Source organism: Equus quagga, chromosome 14 (genome assembly GCF_021613505.1).
Source record: "Equus quagga isolate Etosha38 chromosome 14, UCLA_HA_Equagga_1.0, whole genome shotgun sequence".
NCBI classification, from domain to species: domain Eukaryota; kingdom Metazoa; phylum Chordata; class Mammalia; order Perissodactyla; family Equidae; genus Equus; species Equus quagga.
In genome coordinates, this window is record NC_060280.1 from 8,207,457 (window position 1) to 8,228,231 (window position 20,775).

The following is a 20,775-nucleotide window of genomic DNA, read 5'->3' on the forward strand; positions in this document are numbered from 1 at the left end:
CTAACATTCAAAACATTAGCTTAAAGGTTATACAGTATTAAATTTTCTCATGAAATTGCAGAAGAGTATGAACTATACTCTCTAAATAAATTTTGTGTTCACAGATATTAGAGGATATGTAGTTAATAGTAAAAGTTCAACTTGTCCTATCTTTATGTAAAAACAATGTGCCCAGAATACCCAATCTTTTCATGTTAAACGAAAATGCACATTAGATGCATTTAAGTTTAAGAATGATTTTACACTCGAAAGAGAAACCCAAATTGTCTTCAGTGTACACACCACATAACTGTTCCATTTAATATCTAATCATTGTCAAGGAAATAATTTAACCATGTATATATGAGCAAAATTTTGTGGTTAGTTTATCTTTTAAAATATTTTCAATTTTTAATGCAGAATAAGGATTATTTTCTTTTTTCAGTCACGAATACCCACTAAAACTTAATTTATTCTGCCTATTACTTCTAGAATAAAGCTGTAAAAATGTGAAATTGAAGAAAAATTATTTATGGACCTTTAAGTCTTTTAAAGTATGAAGAGTGAATGCAAAAATGATATAATCAAGCAAATATGATTTAAAGGAGCCTAGTAGAAATTTTGTTGATAGTGAAATCGATACTTAAATGGAAGTAAAACAAAGCAGAATTATCTAACAGCATGAAAGGGAAAGAACGACTGTACTTTCTGGTAATGCATTGTGGACATCACATCTATTGTGACAGCAGTGGAAGACAAAACAACACACAAACACAATGAGAACGAGGTCATTTGGCACATTAATTAACAATATAAGTTTTAAATACTCTAAATGAGAAAGATATTCCCCCAAAAAATATACTTTGAGAATCAGATTTCATTTCAAAATCATAATAGGGTTACATTGAACACGTTGGATTTTGTATAATGTTTCTAAATTCTAGTTTACTAATGTTTGGCATGTTCGATTATGATTATGGATTATAGGAAATTGAGGTCAATTTGTCCCATTTTTGGTCACATTAACTTTGATCACATGGATAAGATGAAGTTCCACCAGTTTATTCACCATACTTTTCCTTCAATAATTAATTGATAACGTGCGAGGAGATACTTTGAGAATATTAAAATCCTCTATTCCTCATTAAACCTTCACAAATTACTTTTAGCGAACATTGAAGATTACTACCTAAATCAGTTATCCCCATGAAAGTTGCAAATGGTGACTTTCTAACTCCATCATTTCTTTATATTTTTTGGTTGGCAGTCTACTTAAGAAATAGAAGAATAGAGTGAGTCCTCGATTCTTCTTCCTGGCCTCACTTACAGCCCTGGAGAAGTAGCCCAGAAAGGACAATTCACACCCCTTTCTTTTATCATGAGGGCAAATCAAGTCTGTGAGTTTCTTCAGATTAAGTAAAGCCCACTTTATACAACTCTGTTTCTTTCAAGTGATTTATCCATATCTTCTTCAGGAATCAGAAGTGCAGACTCTATGTCCTACTGTATCACCGAAAGAAAAGCTTTTATTTTCCATTTAATGCAATTTTCTGTCCCTAATTTCTTTAATGTTAGGTCTAATTTCCTGCCTACTCAACATGAACTTAATTTTCACAAGCTCACTTTTAATCAAAATCTCTGGTTTTCATGGTTGAGATCTTTTATCAACTATGGTAAATCATGGATATTATTCATAAACGGAAAACCTCCCAGAAGTAAACATTTTCATATAAAGGAGTTGATGAAGCTAATAAAATCATTGGGAACTTACACATAACGGCTACATTTATGTTTCTTCAGTTTCCTTCCTTCTTGTTTGTTAATGGATACAAATTTAAGTTATTTAAGTATTTAACAATGCTTTCTGTATTTAAACATTTATTGCCTTGTTTGCCAAACTTTGCAGCTCTCTCTTAACGACTAGATTATGAATTCATATGGAAATTTAAATATTTGAAGAAAACACTGATTGATAAATACCATTATCAATACATAAGAGAATCTATGGACAACATTTATTAAATGTCCCTCAGAGCCTGCCTACTTTGAAAGGCTATTATAGATATTTGGGAAACATAGCGGATACAATGCTTTCATTCTCAGTTGATTTCCATGAGATTTTTCTTAGTTGGCCTCTTTATAAGTATTAACATTTGCCACAACACAATAACTGGAGTGCCATAGTGTGTGACAAAGAGAGCTGGATACTTAAAAGGAAGAAAAGTGAGTCAAAGATTGTTGGCTTGAATAATAACATTGACCACCAAGACTTGTTTATTTTATAATTAACGTCTAACCACGTGGATAATAAAATTACCCTGAAAAGGACAGAATTTGAGGCATAGAAATAGTCGATGATTCAATTGCCAAAACCTTCAGTGACTGTAGGTAAATGACAGAGGCTCTTTGAGTGACAATAGCAAAGAGGCATATGTAAAAAGGTAAACAAAAAGGGCAACAACAAAAAGTACAAGGAAAGGTCAAGAGTGTCACTGAAGACAGGGTGTTTTTAAACTTGTTTGTTTCAAGAAAATGAAGAAGTAATAGCTTTGAATTCCGGTTTCAGCTCCTCCATGTGAAGAACTTGTAAGTTGTTACCTGATGCTTACAACAAGAAAAAATTGGAAAAATTAAAAATAAATGACTTTTCTTGGATCTATCAGAGAACTGCGGTCAAGGACAAACTCCCACCCTGGTAAATGGAGAGAGAAGCATATACAGAGAATCATAGCCATGTTCTGATCATTGTAACAGAAGTCCTGAAACAATAAATTGGTATGAACACTTAAATACTGATTTTGACTAATTGATGGGGCTGAGTGCCCACTAGCATGAGAGAGAGAAACTCCAAGGGGCCATAATTTTAGGGGGAACTCCACACTTGTGGACTTTACCCTCAGAAAGTCCACCAGGTTCCCAAAGTAAAGATCCAAGAAAGCCTCTCATGACTCTCCTTGGGAAAGGGAAAGAGCAAGATTAATGATATACACCCAGAACCCTCTCCATGGCAAAGGCCGGCTCTGCACCACACCAACAGGCTCTAGGCAATAACAGCGCATTACATCTAGAAGAGCTACGACACGCAAACCCTCTCTGAGGAGGAATACTTCAGGAAGCTCAAGTCAACATGAGAGAGAAAAACAAGGGCACTAGAGGAATTTGACGCCTAAGGCACCTACAATTATGGCAAATATTAAGCATATCCCATTCCTAACCTGCTCACACTAAAGGCCTACATACCCTAATACCCAACGCAATCTGTCTGGACTTCAACAGAAAATTACAAGGCATGTGAAAATGCAAGAAAAACACCATGAAGAAATACAGAAAACATCACGACCAGTATCAGATAAGACACAGATGTTGGAATTATGACAGAGAATTTAAGATAACAATGATTAATACGTTAGGGTTTCTAGTGGAAAAGTGACAATATAAAAGAATAGATGAGTTATGTAAATTGAGATATGGAAACTCTAAGAAAGAAACAAGGTAAAGGCTAGCAATCAAAAACACTGTAACAGAAACTAGGAACGTCTCTGAGTTCATTAGTAGACTGGATATAGCTGAGGAAAGAATCATTGAGCTTGAAAACAGTTCAATACAATCTTTTCAAATGGAAATGCAAAGGGAAAAAGAATAACAATAAAACTGGAACAGAACATCCAAGAACTGGGGAACAATTTCAAATGGTATCACATACAGGTAATTAAAATACCAGGAGAAGAAGAAAGAGAATGGGGAGCTGAAAACATTTATGTTAGAAATTTTTCCAAAATAGTTATAGAAACCAACCCACAGGCACAGGAAGCTCAAAGAAAACCAAGGGAGAAAAATTACACTCCCCCTCGCCCCACATATATCGTCTTTAAACTCCAAAAATCTAAAGACAAAGTGAAAATGTTGAAAGAAGCCAGAGGAGGGGGAAGACAGTACCTATAAAGGACAATTACAAGAATTATAGCTGATTTCTTAACAGAAATCAGGAACTTAAGAAGAGAGCAGAATGACATATATAAGGGATTGAATGGGCAGGAAAAGTCCACCTAGAATTCTGTATTCGCTGAAATTATCCTTCAAAAGTGAAGGAGAAATAAAAGCCTTTCTCAGAAAAACAAAAACTGAGGAAATTCATTGCCAGCAGATCTTCCCCAAGAGAGATGTTAAAAGAATTTCTGATGTAGTCAGAACTTAGATCTTCATAAAGAAAGGAAGAACACTGGAGAATGAATAAATGAGGTAAAAAAATTTTATTGTACTTATTCTTAATTGATTGAAAATACAATTTTTTTAAAGCAATAAGAGTAACACTGTATGAGGCCATTATACTATGTGGGCAGGAGAAATGAATGACAGCAGTGTCACAGGGACCAGAGAGAGGAATCGGGAATGCTGTTACAAGGTACCTGCATTGCACGTGCAGCGCTGTTTGAAAATGGACTTAGATTAGTTAAAATTGTATACGGTAAACTCTAGGGCAATGATACAAAAAAACACTTTTAAAAAGAAATTAAATTGATATCCAAAGAGATAAAATGAGTCATAAAATTCTCAATAAAGCCAGAGAAACGAGAAAAGATCTTCTATGTAAAAGCGATAGACAGGATGCGACCATCTTCCAAGACAGACTAGGTTTTGGTTAAGGCAAGCTAATAGAGATGACGTTGTGCTGAGAGAAAAAAATGTAGAAAGTTTTATTTTAAAGTGTTAAAATATATTGAGGACTATGGAGGGCCTAATGGGAAGCACTGGGAGGAAGATTGAGGTAAATAAATGTAAAAAGGAAAATAAAGCAAAATAAAAATAAAATACAACAAAACAAACATTGGACTAGTTGAGAAACATCAATGAATATTTGAGAGAAATTTTCATCAATACTTCTAAATAATTTTTGTATCAAAAGTCCAATTTGAATCAAAATCCATTTGCTTATCAAAATAAATTTCAATATATTTATCATTTAAAGGAAAGAAGCCTGTCAGATTTGAAAAATAACTGCACCCTTGAAATACAATTTAAAAAAATTAAATTATCTGAGTTTTTGTTAATGCAAGAGAGATGTTCCTGTCAACAAAAGACAAAAGTGATAAATATTGTTCTGCCATTTGTTACCAGCTACTTGCACCACCTTTATCCCAGATGGAAACTACCAAAAATTAAGAATTGTATATAACCATTTTGAGCATAGAATCTGATTTAATAGATGAAGCCACAAAAGCAAGCTCCTTTTAAAAAATTGAAGTTTTTTTCCTTATAATTGTAGAATCTAAAGAAAATATGATGGCTTATTTCAACAGACTTTATGTAGACACACCTAAACCTCTCTCATTTGAACTAAGTTTAAACGCAAATATAATTTTCTCTATAGACTACGACATGGAAATCGATGCTGAAGTATTGTAGACTGTTCTTGGATTGTCTTGAAAACAGAAGCAGATTTGATTCCACAGTTGACTTGAACTCTGAAAAGCCAAAACCTTTGTCAAATAGATAAACTGCAGGCAATATCAACATTGAGAAAGCATGCCAAAATACTATTTTATGGAGAGTTGAATAAAATAAGAATGTAAGTCATTGGAAAAACTAAAACAGAACAGCAATAATGAAAGAAACTCTTTGGGTTTCTTCTGAACTGAATAAATGACCTTTTGGAAAACTGTATGGATGAATAGGACATACAGAGCATCTAACAGAGTCTGATTAATACAGATAGATTATCTAACAGAGATTTCAATAGATGGAAAATATCCTTCATCAAAACTTAGGAGATACACTGGTAAGTTTCACCTAAATCGCCATGAATACAGTTACCATATAATGTATTGTCTAAATGGGAACACTTCTGGGAGAGAAAAGTGGCACCAACAGTGCAAGGATGACAGGCAGAAACCAGCTCTGTCTACCGAGTGAACCACAGAGTCATCTTGGCATGAATCACAATAATACGAAAGCTATCCTTTCCTTGAGCTTACCAACGCTGTGGAACACAGCTGCCAGCAGCACTGTCCCCATAGGCTGCTGTGCCCCAGAGGGCAGCAATCACACAGAAATCACTGAGAATAGTGCCCTTGGAGCTGTGAAAAGTGGTGGTCCTGGTTCTCACTCGAAGTCAGCCAATTTTCTAAAGGCTTAATCCATATTAACTTACTTATTTTCAAAAACTCTGGAATGCTTATCTCCGCTTTACAGATGAAGAAAACAGAGATAGGTTGAATAACCTGCCCTGAGAAAAACAGCTAAAATTGGTGCAGCAAGGAATTGAACCCAAACGATCTGGCATTTCAATTCTTATTTTAACCACTGCGCTATATTCTACCCTATAATTCCTTTTCTCTAGCATAAATTTTCTTTAATAATCAGGATAATACTCTGAGAGTATAGAACTTTTAGGATGCATATGTTCCCAGAATGCATTCTATTCAAATAATTTGTGTTGCATTGATAGGGGATATGCAGGCAAAATGACAACGTGTGAGTTAGGAATAATTCACAAAGAATAGGTTAAAGTGACAGACTTTGTAAGTCAGAGCTTTACCTCTGGCAATTTTATTGTGAATTATGAAATAAAATGAAGAAGCCACATCTTTTTTAGAAATGCATTCAAGTATTCAATATTGTTGTTTCATATTTCCAGGCTCAATGAAGATGAAAAGAGGCAGTCATGTGAAAAAAATGCATACCCACCCTCCTCCTGACAGTCACTCGGCTGACAATTCTTTCAACTAGTACCGCTCTCCACACAGTATAAATGTTCTCCCAATAAATTGCTTCCCCAAAGGAGGAATTCTAAACAACCTCGGTTTTAAAAATCAGATCAAACGTTATGTGAAATACATACAGAGTGCTCCTGGACCCACAACCTCCATATACCACGTTTGTTCTCAAAACCCAAACCGAACTCTGCAAATCGCCCAAGAGGAAAGCGGGTGTAATTGGAAGAGAACTAAACTTGAATGTGTATTGGAAGGAGGCTTTCAGAAAACAGCAAGAAGGAAAAGGAAGCTAATGAACGCATCAAAGATAAAATTTTTAGCATGAGGATGGCTCCATTCATCTTTATTTAGCTTCCAGATTTTCTACATTCAACCTAATGAAAAATTTATGCTGTAACGAACGTAGAAGGTTACCAATCTGTTTCGCTTTTTTTGAGAAGAATCAACTTCCTGTCACTTGCTAGAGGAGTTGTTATTTAACTTCCTGACCGGCTGCTACAGGAGTGGGTCGACTTCGTGGGCTGATGGCTGCAGATTGTGGCTCACTGTTCTATTTTTACTCATGGTCTAGCTTTTGTCCATTTGCATATTCAGAGCTACAGGTGTATAAAGGCTCAGCCCCCTCCCTCCAATTTTGGACAAACCTGAAAGGCCATCGACTCTACATCTCCCTTTGGGGTCAGCTGAGGGCTTTACTGGAATTCTCCATCTTCTCAATTCTGCTTCCTTTCCAACCCATCCTTAAGTATTGATACCAAGAGCACCTGCTCTCCAATCTCCATTTCAGAATCTGTTTCCTGGGGAACTCAAGCTGCAGCAAGCCATAAGGGCTTCAGCTGCCCCCAGGCCCTGCTTGACCCTCCAAAGCCTGAAGGGCTCAATATACCACACACCTCCAGTCCATGTGCATCACACCAGTGTACTGAATACATCATCGCCCAAGATTACTATGGTCTTAAAAAAAAAGACTACCATGGATAGTCCAACCTACTAGGAAGTCATTTAGGGAAAACTCCTTTGAATTTACTTAGGGAAAAATCATTGCAAGCAGCAGTAAGCAACTAGCTACCCTGTACCCACCTGCTGTTCAAAGAACCCAGAGAGACAACAGGAAAAACATTTTGAATATAGAAATCCATTGATTTAAGCTACACCTAGGGATTTATCAATAGAATTATCCTTCTATACGAACTATTGTGAAAACAGATCATATGTATATTCACATAAACAGGCATTAATTAATAAGCATAAATAACAACCATTTAAATGTGAGTGAATGTTTTGGGTTTTCTAATATGAAAATGTAAAGATATATTTCAACCAAAGTTTTAACACACTCTCAGAGGCTTGAGACCATTGCCGTTGACAGTAACTGTTTCTGGGTAGTAATTATCTTGTGGGAGATGGGGTTTCCTAAGAATTCCAGAGCAGGTGAGTACACTCAAAGAGGGAAGTGAGGTAATAGATAAGAGAACAGAGAAGTGAGTGTGCTGAATGCGATGGTTCTGCAATCTTGCATGTATTGTTCTGTTACTCTTCTCTTGTACATTGGTAGGGGCCCCCAGGAAAATGTTCGTGTGTAAGATCTGAACCCCCCAAGCCAAAGCCAGCCTTTGACAGGACTTTCCCTTCTTGATTGCCAGGCCTTAAATTATAACCACAACGATCCAATTTTTTATAGCACGGTAGTTCAAATTTAGGTGTAAATGCTATGTTTCAATGGTGAATATGTGATATAATTGGAAAGAAATAGGGCTTCACTTGTGCATGGGAAACCAAGCCTATAAATGCCTGGCCACCCCTGACGTCAAAGTCAAGGCTACAACCAGGAAAGGACATAAATGGTGGGTCTTCTCTCCAAAGCAGTAACTGTTAATGCACTTAGGGAGCTAAGAAAATCGTTCTGCAGAGAATTGTCTTTCAGCAACCCATTAAATTTTGGGACTATGTCTCAGATATAGTCTAATCTATTACATATAAAGGTTATCTGTAGTATTTGCAGTTCTTATAACCCAGGGAACTTCAGCCTGCCAAAGAAGAACTTTTATTCCCCATATTTATCATTGAACTTCTTCAGAGAATTTCTTGGGAACATAAGATTGAATAAAAGGTTGGTCTCAAATGGGTAACAAATACCACATCCTTCCTATCTGCCGTGGTTACATACACACATTCACTAATTAGATTTCTTTTGCCAAGTGGAAAATTCATATTGAGGCATATTCTTGGGTTATTTTCCCAACCAGTCTGTCATTTCTCCATGGCAATTATTCAAAGTCATCACATAACCATTCTCTGACGGGCAAAGAGTCTGGCATTGCACGCAATTATAAATACCCAAGAACAAAACTGATTAACTGAGGATGAAAATACATGAGACCTCAATAAAGCATGTATTCTAAGATTTCTAAAATCATCTATTACAGATGGCTCTGCAAAAAGCCTTCAAAGCCTAATATTCAACAACAGTTTCTGGCTATTTTTCTATTTTGAACATGTCTGCCTTTCATTATCTCTTCAGGTTCCAGGGAGACATAAGCTAATGAACAGAATTATTACAAGAGCATCCTAATTGCCCTTGAAGGCAGACCACATTTAACAAATGCTTCATGTTACTGATCTATTTCTCCCCCATGTGTAGTGAGAGGACAAAAGAGGGGTTGAAAATGTCCTCATATTCCCCAGAGAAAATGTCTTTGATTTAAAGAACAGAAGGGAGAGATTTAACTGCTAATCAAGAACTAAGCTACTACTTTCATAACTCTAAAACGTAATGGCAAGTTTTCATCATCTCCCCACAGCTGGGAAATGATCAATACTTATCCAATGGTTGTAGCCATAAAACTGGATTATCTAATTCAACACAGATATGGTAATACTTCTCAAAAATTATTTTGCAGTCATTTCTGCCTCAGAAATTATGATCGTATAAAGAATACTTTGCTACAAAGAAAACAATAGTAACTACAATGCTATTTATGTGAGATAAATAATCATTGCATTGTGTTTTAAAAATTAGAAAATGCAGCTGGAAGAACTGGCTTTGTTAGTCTCAGCTCATATTTTTAAATCATAATAAAATACTGATCTAAGGCTTAAAACTTGTCAACGAATTCTTTTCTTTAATGAAAGTACCAAAAGCCTAGGAATAAAACACATATATTCTCCACAGTTTTCTTACTTCTTGACAGTGTTCTTCAAATGCCATAAAGTTTGCTCCCATAATCTATGTTTTCTTTGGCTTAAAGACAGAAAAGTTAGAAGTAGCTTCACTTGAGATTCTCCCCTAGACAGGTAAAGGGCCCAGCAACCACCCATCATTACAGGTAAGGCTGCCCAACAGCCGATCCTCTCCACCAATCTGGAGCTGCCTGAGTGCATTAGCTCCAAAAGCAACTAAACACAGGTCAGTTATTAAGACAGAAAATAAAGGCAAAAGGAAACATGTTAGTGGAGTATCCCATAGGTAAAAGGTGTGAAAATTAATAAAAGGAAATCTCATTTAAAATAGATTCAGGAGGTCAGAAGGGGGAGCTCTCGTGTACCACCACTATATACTGTCTGCAGACCCCAAACAGAAAGAGACACACTTTGCAAACTGCAAGAGGAAGTTGCCTACTTTCCCATCCCAGCAGGAGGAAGGAGGATTGTCTCTTTGCCCAGCAACAAGCCCAACCAATGAGAAAACACAATTCAGCCAATGAGAAATCATCACAACCTCAGACTCCTGCTCTCCTCCAACGGACTTTTGCTCATGCCTGCCCCTCCCAACTCTATCCTTTCTCTCTATAAAGTAATGTTCCTCTCCTTTGTTTGCCAGACTTGCCTGTGGTTTTGACATAGCTTACTTGTCCTGAATTGTAAGTCTCTGATAGTCCTGAATAAACCCATTTTGATGGTAAAATAACTGGCTGTTTTATTTTTAAGCTCGAAAATGGTATGAGAGTTTTAAAAAGTAAAATTTCTGGAGGATCACTCTCCCTCTCTCTTTCCTTGTGTAAACATGTTTGCAAAAAGGTCTTAAGAGAAAGAACCTCTGGGGCTGGCCCCGTGGCCGAGTGGTTAAGTTCGTGCGCTCCGCTGCAGGCGGCCCAGTGTTTCGTTGGTTCGAATCCTGGGCGCGGACATGACACTGCTCATCAAACCACGCTGAGGCAGCATCCCACATACCACAACTAGAAGAATCCACAACGAAGAATATACAACTATGAACCGGGGGTGTTGGGGAGAAAAAGGAAATAATAAAATCTTTAAAAAAAAAAAAAAAAAAAAGAGAAAGAACCTCATTACTGATCTACTTCCCAAGTATTTATTGTGCTAAAGCAAGACTCTGTGGTCTGTTGATAGTTTATATCACATCTAATCAACTTTGGGGGTGACAAATTTGGTTCTTTTTTATACAGTTTTTCTTTATTTCAGAAACCTTGAGCTTCTGAACCTCACACTCAGGCTCTCTACTCAGTAAGGAATGGTTTTAATCAATTCTTCTATCTCCAGAGAGAATTTATTTAGTTTAAGGATTAGTTAGTCACTTGATTCCTTTGTTTCATAGACTTTTTAGCTTCTCATTGGCACCCCTTGTAAAGAGCTGAACAGGTTGGATGGAGGAAAGTGATATGAAATCAATCACAGCCCAACTCACAATATATGATAGAGACAGAATTCATTTATAAAATGAAACATTTGGAATAGATGCTATTGCAGCATGAGTATTATAGGAAGCAGACTTCAAATGGAGTTTGGGGTTCAGTGTATTTCTTAGGGAGTGTCTTTGGGATCAGTAAGTATGGAAGGGAGAGGAAGGAAGCAGCATTAGGCAGAAGGTGCAGTTGAGATGCATGTTTGACTGTGTCAGTGGACCCCACAGGGAATCTAGAACTGCAATGGCCCATCAGAGTCATCCTGTGGGTGGTAGGAATAGCCAGGTTGCTATGCTTCCATCTTGATCAGTCCCTGGATGTTGGCCATGAGTATGAGCTTGGGTGAGGCAGCAACCTCCTCGGAGAGGCTGAGAGCTGAAAGCTGTCCACTGACAGCACTCCAAGAAACAGAGTCAATAAGTACTTTCCTGAAGGGGGTTCTGGGTGATGAATCTCCATGCCCACAACAGACACTCCCGAAGGTACCTTCCAGTCATCCTCCATCCCTCCACTTCCTGATGATGCCTCATTTCCCTTTCCTTATATTTACAGTCAGTGCCAGTGATTCTCAAACTCAAGTAGAGATTTCATGTAAGAACCATAAAAAGATACATCATCTTTTAAATACCACAAATTTAAAATCTTTAAACTTATACCTCTTAAAAATAATAAAAGTAATTAAGTTTAAAATACAAATGTAAGCAAATAAATCAAAAACTTCCAATTTGACATTAATATGTTAGATAATATTCTCTTGGTGTAATAGTTGAAAGACTAAGCCTCAAAATAGATCTATTTCTCTAGTTTGACAATAATAATAATAAATAATGCAAAGTAAGCTAATTGTGATAAGTAAGTTTGGAGAAATGGTATCATACTTAAAATTCTTCTACAGAGCAGTCCTTGAATGCTCATTTCAGTAAGCTGACATTTGGCAATGCTCCCTTTTCCCTTTCAGGTAAGGTTAGCACCGAGGGACAGCGAACACACTGAGAAGCTGGAACAGAAAAACTCACATAATGATAATAAATAATGTTTACTCACTATATGTCCTTCACTCTTGTAAGCATTTTACTTGCCTTCGCTCATTTAACTCACAAGAAAGAAGAATGCAGTCGGTTCCATTAACAACACATTTTATTACTAGCAAAATTGAGGCACAGAGAACTTAACCAGTACACAATCTCAAAGCTTGACTGAGTGTGTGTGTATAAACTCACATGTATTTTGAATTTTAAAATTAATTATTTATTTGCATTTTTTATTTGACATTAGTATACTATGGTGCTATCCATTCCAATTGTCACAAAATCACTATTAACTTTGTTATATTTTAGCATGAATGGGGTCATAAGCACAAACTACCCACATTTTCTATTATTACAGTATTTCAAAATGCCTAGTGACTTCTATAATGTTTTATAGGATATCATGGAAATAAAATTACAGATGTAAAATATATAGGATAGTTAATGAAAGAAATAATAATCAAACTAACATGGAACATGGAATCTACCAGGAAATCCAAGGAAAGGGAGAAGAAAAGCAAAGATCTTCTAATTTTATATATGAGTAAAAGTAGTTTTTGTTAAGGTTGGTAACCTCTGCAACAAGTGACAGAATCAAAGATAAAACCTAATTTTAGAACTTCAACTTTTCAATATTATGTTATATGTTTTCAAAATTTATTGAGGAAAGATATTTCAGACAGAAGATGAGAAGGGCTGAATTCAAGAAGTTGGGACAGAGAGGACCAAACAGTTTATATTCCAAATGGCATAGAAAATCAAAAAGAATAAACACTAACTATTTGTCACTGAATGTTCTAGCAAGTGGTATACTTAGCTTTAAAAAAAATTACAGTGTTAAAAATATATACATATCGTTATGCAATGATTTCTCTGCATAAAGAGATATTTTAAGCCAAAATGAGATGCATGATACACAATTTGCTGGTAAATAAAGCAATAAACTTTATTGAGTAAATGCCTCTGTCTCAGAGAAAATATTTTATCAGATACTCAAGACTGCAGAATAAGAAAAAATTTCATGGGCTATCAAGTCCTTCCTTAGACATAAGGAAAAGAGCAAAATTTCAGGTAATATAAAAATTCAGTATGAGATTTTAAGAGAAAAGATGCGTCTTTTTTCTTATTTTATTCTTTCATTTTGGGGGGACATGTCAGTTTTATCTCAACAGCAGGCATTATTTATGAAAATAAGTCAAGAGAGTCCAAGTCTTTCTCCTTCACAAAATACGTGTACTTGAAAAATCATGGCAATTTTTGCCAGATCAGACTACTATGCACCACTTACCCATCCCAGGGGAGGACTCCAGCTACATGAAGGACAGCAAAGACCATCACAATGAAGCCACCAGGAATAGAAGTCCAACAATCTGCCCACTGCATCTTGGTATCGGAGTTGCCAAGGAGAAAGAACACAATGCAGTCAAGCATTGGTTGGAATAATGCTTTACTTACATAGAGAAGAGACTAGAGCAAGACGGGCTTCAATAGTTGGCGTTGTTCTCTCCCCGAGGCCTACATGCACCCCTCTTGTGCTGCAGGAGAAAGACCCCATCCCCTCCCTGCAGTGAGATGGGGTAGGGTGGGCCAGGTGCTATATGGCTCACGTGCTCTAAGTAAAGACGAAGTGATTAGCTTGGCATAGGTTGTGTGGGCTCTGGATCTCTAGGGAAGGAAGCGCTCCAAGTCCAAGAACCATTCTCGCGTGGCCGAGTAGGGGTGGAAAGACTGGATGCACAAGACTGCCTTTCCCAACAATTTTCTTCTCTGGATTAATTCTGTAACATCTCTAAGATATTCCATCATCTCTGGCAAGATTTACACAAGTCCGAGGTTTTTCATGATATCAAAGGACATTCAAGGGTTTTGCAAAAGAATCCATCCTATTGGGAATTTCGCACAATTATGGCTAACACATTGTTTATTGTGGAAGCAATATGCTGAATAATGTAACAGACAGAGATTCAAGACAGATGCTCTCAGACAATAGAGACTGGGTTAGTTTAACATTGCCTGACAATACACAATTGTTTTTTTCTCATTCAGTAGAACTTCTTTCTTCTCCAGGAGTATTTTAGGTCTTGATTCAGTGTCTTTACTCTCCACCAGACCTCTGAAGCAGCATTATCCCTTGATGTTAAGTGATAGTTTTAGTTCTCTCTGCTCTGCTCGCTAGCACAGATTTCATAAACTTAGTTAGATTTTACTTTTATCAATTTACCTCTTGAATTCAATCAGTCTCCAAGGACATACATTCCAGAGCACTAAACACTTGGTAATTGCCTCAGTAGCTCATTTTTGATCCACTTATTACCAATTCTTAAAGGAAAAAATGAAAAGCTCTTTATGTCCTTTCCTCTCAGTGATGTCTTGGGGACAGTGAGGAGAATATATGTGCAGAAATAAACAGTTTGGACCGAAAGATGCTGTGCGTCTTCACCTCAGCAAGTTCTTAGATGGTCCAGTGAGTGTTACTTTACAAAAACACATAAATACTGCTGGAGCCCACTGCTTTAATGGCACTTTGTTGACACTAAAGTAAACTCCTGGGGCTCCCTTATTGCTGTCTTGTTGCCTCAGCGAAGTAATCCCAATTTCACTTTGCTAATAGCCTGTATATTGAGACAATACTTCGAATATTCATAACCTACACAAGGACCAGGATATGGCAATGGAAGCATGGTTGGGGACATTTAAAAAGGAGAATTTAGGGGCTGGCCCTGTGGCCGAGTGGTTAAGTTCGCGCGCTCCGCTGCAGGCGGCCCAGTGTTTCGTCGGTTCGAATCCTGGGCGCGGACATGGCACTGCTCGTCAGACCACGCTGAGGCAGCGTCCCACATGCCACAACTAGAGGAACCCACAACGAAGAATACACAACTATGTACCGGGGGGCTTTGGGGAGAAAAAGGAAAAAAAAAAAAAAAAACCTCATAAATTTTTAAAAAAAAAAAAAAAGGAGAATTTACTTAATTTGCAAAATCAGCTAAAAATGAAGATCCTAAATCTCAATGCATTTCTTCCACAGCAGGTAAAATCAACTAAATCAAAGAGTCTGCTGAATTATGAATGCTCATATTCCTCCTGGGTATTTGCCTACGCATGATTAAGATTTGGTCAATGACTATAGGGAGCTGTTTGGATAATGCGACATTGTACATGAAAACATTGTGGCATTTAGGTGTTAAGCAGGATGATGTTTTGAACACCCAGAGACAGAGAGAGAGTGAAGGAGAGCTGGCACCTAGGACCAGGAGGAGGAAGTGGGGCTCAGAGGCGGCACTGAACAGGAGCCTGGCAGTTTCTTTCCAACAGCTGAGGATCACGACAAGCTTCCCTGGAAAAGAGTTCAGACCAGGGCAATATAAGATTTCGGGTTTCTATAAAGAATAGGGCAGTGGGAGCTACACAGAGCTGTGATCTGTGAGGCGTCACAAGTACTCAGTGGTATCCAGCACAGAAGATGCCTTTGGTGTCAATGGAAACTAAGAGAATTAAAAGGAAACAAGCCTAACCTGGAGAACTATAATCTACTCTTTATTATCAGCCCTCTTAACAATCTATTTCCAATCTCTTCATTGCTCAAATTTTTTTTTACTAAATGATATAATAAACAACTGAAGAGACTAGTCGACATTTTATCAGTTTTCTCCATCTGCCTATTTCTTTTTGGAGCAGTGCTAAAAATAGTAAAGTGAAAAATGCACTAATCTCTATGTATTCTAATTGCATCAATATTTATGTCTTCTTAATGGTCTTCTCTTCTTAAAATAACAGTCTGTGTCTTCATGACCCAGTCTAGAAAAACTCAGATCTCTGTAGCTACAGACGAGCACGGACCTGCTGCCCTTTCAGTGCCTCTGCACTGTTCTGGCCACTGTCATGGGTAACCATCACACAGCTCTGCGACCACTACATTGGTGTTCCATAGTGATTAAAAGAATCAAGTAGGATTGGTAGCATCATTGGATTTCTAAATGTTAAATAGGATATATAAATTAGATATGAAAACATGCATTATCAAATGAAGAAATATACGAGGAGGAAAAGTTGCTCAGTGAGGTATATGAAGGGAAGACAAAGTTAGGTGTGTGGAATGCCATCAGAAGGCACAGAAAAAAGGGAAAATGCCTGAAAAGAAAGAAGAAACTATATCACAGAAATTGATGCCTATACCACTCTTTATGGTTTACATACAATTTTCATAATATTATTTAATCTCCAGAACACTTCTACAAAGAAGCTAGGTTTATTCTCCTTTTGCAGATGCAGGAAATGAACACCAGAGATTGGTTTGCCCATGGCAGGGGTATATGCAAGATCTGAACTCAGCTTCAACTTTAGATTCCTCGGCCAGAGCAGGCCGATTCCTCCCAGGCACACATGCACTTGGAGCTCACCCTGGCAACACATTCTCTAGGGCCTATAAGGACTGAAAATTAAATACAGCCTCAGGAGCTTACAATTAAATAAATAATCACAGAAACAGAGATATTTTGGTTCAAGACAGATTATAATAAGTGCTCTGATAGAGTTGCAAACATTCTAGAGAAGGAAGAAAGGCATATAAAAATTCTAGGTGTATCTAGGGGGGCATCTTGAAGAGTACGAAATTTCAGTGGGCTTCAAAAAATATTTTTATTGGTTTTATATGGTGGCAAGAAATGTTCCAGGCAGGGGAAACCACTTGAGCAAAGAGCCAGAAGCGAGAAAAGGAATCAGGGTTGTAGAAGATAGCTTGTACGTCAACAAGACTGAAAAACTAGGTGGATGGGGAATGCAACCAATGATGAGGGTAGAAAGGTAGAGAAGGGATAAAACATAAAGCTTTTAAAGGCAGGCTGAGATTTTGAACTTAACTTTTTTGCCCAGAGCCTGCCCTGGGCTAACCTTTTCTTTTCTTTTCTTTTTTTTTTTAACCCAGAAGAGACAACATAACTATGGGAAAAATAGGAAGAAGTTATTGGTTCATTTAAAGATGTCCACATCTTCTCAAATGTTGGATGTGTTTTTGAACACGGTTTCCCAAGATTTGAAAAGTCATGATAAAGAATTTGAAAAGGTGTGTTCATGATACTGCAAAATCTAAATTATTCCAGTGCAAAATTCTTTAGGAAAATGCCATGTGCAGAGAAAGAATTTAAAATACCCTTCAGAGAATGACGAGGGACAATGAAATCCTGAAAAGAATCTTTCTCCCAGTTAAAAACAAATAAATAAAAAATTAAATGCAGGTGCCAGCTATGTAATAAAGGTTGATTGAGCAATAGACATTATGAATAGTTTAGAGCCTAAATAATTTGCAAAAAGAATGCACCCTTCTCACCAAACACCACACTTCAGAACAGCCTTGACAATGGTAGCTGTGAGAATATGATAAACAAACAGAAAATTAAAAAATAAAAGAATTGACTAAATCTTTTGAAAATTGTATACTACTTCATTGAAAGAGCTTGTCAGTGAGTAGGGAAGAACTGAAACTGGAAAGGAAACTTAAAGCTTTAAAGTATAATTTGAGTCATCTATTCTGTCATTATTTGTCCAACAAATACATATAGTGCTTACTACATACAAGGTACTTACCTAGGCATTTAACAAGTTATAACTCATTTAATTCTTGTAACAATCTTAAGGGGCAAGCATGGTTATTACTACCATTTTACAAATGAGAAAACTAAGGTACATTAAGTATCTTGCAGAAAGTCAGATGTATTATTAGCAGCAGAACCCGGGTCCGTGTGCATAATTACTAGACTATGTCGTCCTCTCTTTCCCTGCAGAGAGTTTTCCAAGAGGTAGAAAAATGTCATTATTCACCTATATAAAAAAGATCTATCAGCTTTTAGTGTAATAGCAAGCATTTGCTAGCTGCTTGGGATGCAGCGGTGTACTAAAGATGGGTAACGGCTCTGGCCTCTGGACCTCACTTCCTTGTTAGACAAGGTGGGGACTACATAATTAAACCATTAAATAAGCAAGATTATTTCAAGGAGAAAGATGAACCATGAGGCAGATAAAAGGTTATTTGATGCGAGTAACTGAGGTGGACCAAAATTTACAAATATATGCAAAACTGGCTTTGGGGATGGGATCCTCAATTGTCCCACACCAGATAAAGTTTATTTGCATATCTCCAGACAAGAATCATGTGCATTGAAATCAGTTATCCACAAATTACATAGTTGTAAAATAGCCCAAAGACAATAAAAGGCACAATTCCTACAAAGCCAAGTAACCCAGAAGGATGCTCTGTAGACAAGACATAACTTTCCATTGATTATACCCAGTCATCTTCTTGGTCATCCATTTTCAAAAACCTTCACAATTTTTCCTGATGCTACATGTGTCATAGATCATTGGTGTCATGTGAGTTATACTCTAATGATTTAGAAATGCAAATCTCAAATCAACATTTTCTCTGTATTCAGACTCACTTATTACCTACATGACATCTCCACTTGAATACCTAAAAGGCATCTCAAACCTAATATATAAAAAATTATTGATTTTTCTCTGAACCTATTCCTCTTCTACTTTTCACTAACACAGTAACTAACAGCACTATCCTTCCAATGACTCAAACTCAGAAACCTGAGTCGTAGTAAACTCTCTTTATTCCATCAGGCCCAACGTGAAATCTGTTACAAATCCTGTCAGTTTTATCTCCAAATTGCGTCTGATTTCTTCACTCTTGTCCCTCTCCATTGTCATCACCCTTTTTGAACCGTATTCGTCTCTCAGTTGACAAATTCAATAACTTTGAAAATCATCTCTGTTTTTCTATTCTTGGCCCGCTCCCTTCCAGTCTCCTGACAGCAAGCAGGCAGAATGCTCGTCGTAAATGTAAACCAGACCATATAATTATGAGGCTTAGAACTCTTGGGTGCGTTTCCACAGAATAAAGGACAAACCCCCACTTTGGTCCTGTGAGGCTCTGCATGAACGGTCTGTCCATTTCTTCAGTGATATCTGGCAGTCTGATGGCATTTAATATATACACTACAGAAACATGGAATTTCAGCTCCTCAAATGTAGTATCGTTCCTATCTCAAGACCTTTGCACTTTCGATTCTCTGTGTCCGTCCTGGTCTTTCTTGGCTCTTTCCCAGAGCTGAATCCTTCTCAACTTCAGATTTCAACCTTAACATCCCTTCCTATCAGGTCTTCCCTGATCTTCCTATCAGAAATGTCATCCCTTCTCATTATTTTTTGTTATATCGCCCTGTTACATTTCTTCAAGGCACTTATGCCAAACTTAATTATTTTATTGATTACTTGTTTATTTTCTGACTCCCCTACAAAGAAAAGTTTACAAGGGGAGAGGTCCTGACTTTCTCATTCTTGCACAGATTAATGGTCAATAAACGTGTGTTGACTGATTGATGAAAAACAGTTACTTAGATGAGTATTTCCCAAAGCATATTTCATGAAATACAAGGTCAATGATTGACACAAAAATGATTTCATTAACATCACTAAAATTAGTAAATGCTGAGAAAATTCTTTTCAAAATGTTTTACAGTTTTCTTCAGTAAATCTTTTAATGCTTTTTTTTAGTGAGGGACTTGGGCCCTGAGCTAACATCTGTTGCCAATCTTCCTCTCTTTTTTTGACTCCCCAAAGCCCCAGCACATAGTTTACCCTAGTTGCAAGTCATTCCAGTTCTTCCATGTGGGATGCTGCCACAGCATGGCTTGATGAGCACTGTGTAGGTTCGCATCCAGGATCCGAACTGCCAAACCCCAGGCCATGGAAGCAGAGTGTGCAAATTTAACCACTCAGCCACGGGGCCAGCCCCTCTTTAGTAAATGTAATCTACTCACATACATGGTGAATTTCCAAGAGGGGGACACAGTATATTTTACTGTTGTTCTTGCCTTGTTATTTTGGATTAAAGACATGTTTCAAATGATCACACTTTAACTCCACAACATGGCAATTTTGGTGTGTATGTATACATATGTGTTTACTTGGCTTCATTGTAAAATGGGAGCACATATGCAGGAAACTCGGGTTGGAATTTCTCATCTATTCAATTTAGTTATTTTTATCACATTTTTTGTGGCTAATTCTTAGTTATTTATACTTTTCAGTGTTTTATAACTTTTTTAAATAAATAGGCCATCACTAATACAAGCATTAGATTAGGATTTAATAACTTTTATTTTTAAAATAAAAATATGTTTTACAAAATTGTTCTCTCTTTAAACAGATTAAATGATAAAATAAAACTAGCCAATGTTGCAATGTGATTTGTACGGCTATAGATGCTCAGGCTCATTAATTCACCTAGAGCATCTTGCGAGTCTGTTGAAATTGTACTACAGATTCAAAGTCTTTAAGTTATCACTCACCTGGCATATAAATGAATGAAAAACTCCTTTTCAATCATATTATTTGATAGTAATACCTTTAAAA

At 36.9% G+C, this 20,775-nt stretch overlaps 1 long non-coding RNA gene across 2 annotated transcripts in view; it reads right to left on the bottom strand.

The window, feature by feature from the left end:
- The window catches only part of LOC124225113 (uncharacterized), a 125,126-nt gene that overhangs the window by 26,769 nt on the left and 77,582 nt on the right, over positions 1-20,775 (bottom strand). The window contains exon 4 of one of the 2 annotated variants that reach the window (XR_006884994.1): positions 13,598-13,743. The exons of the other annotated variant lie outside the window; for it this stretch is intronic. This is a non-coding gene — a long non-coding RNA (uncharacterized LOC124225113). Of the gene's footprint in view, positions 1-13,597; positions 13,744-20,775 lie in introns of those variants that run through there. 2 annotated transcript variants of the gene reach the window in all.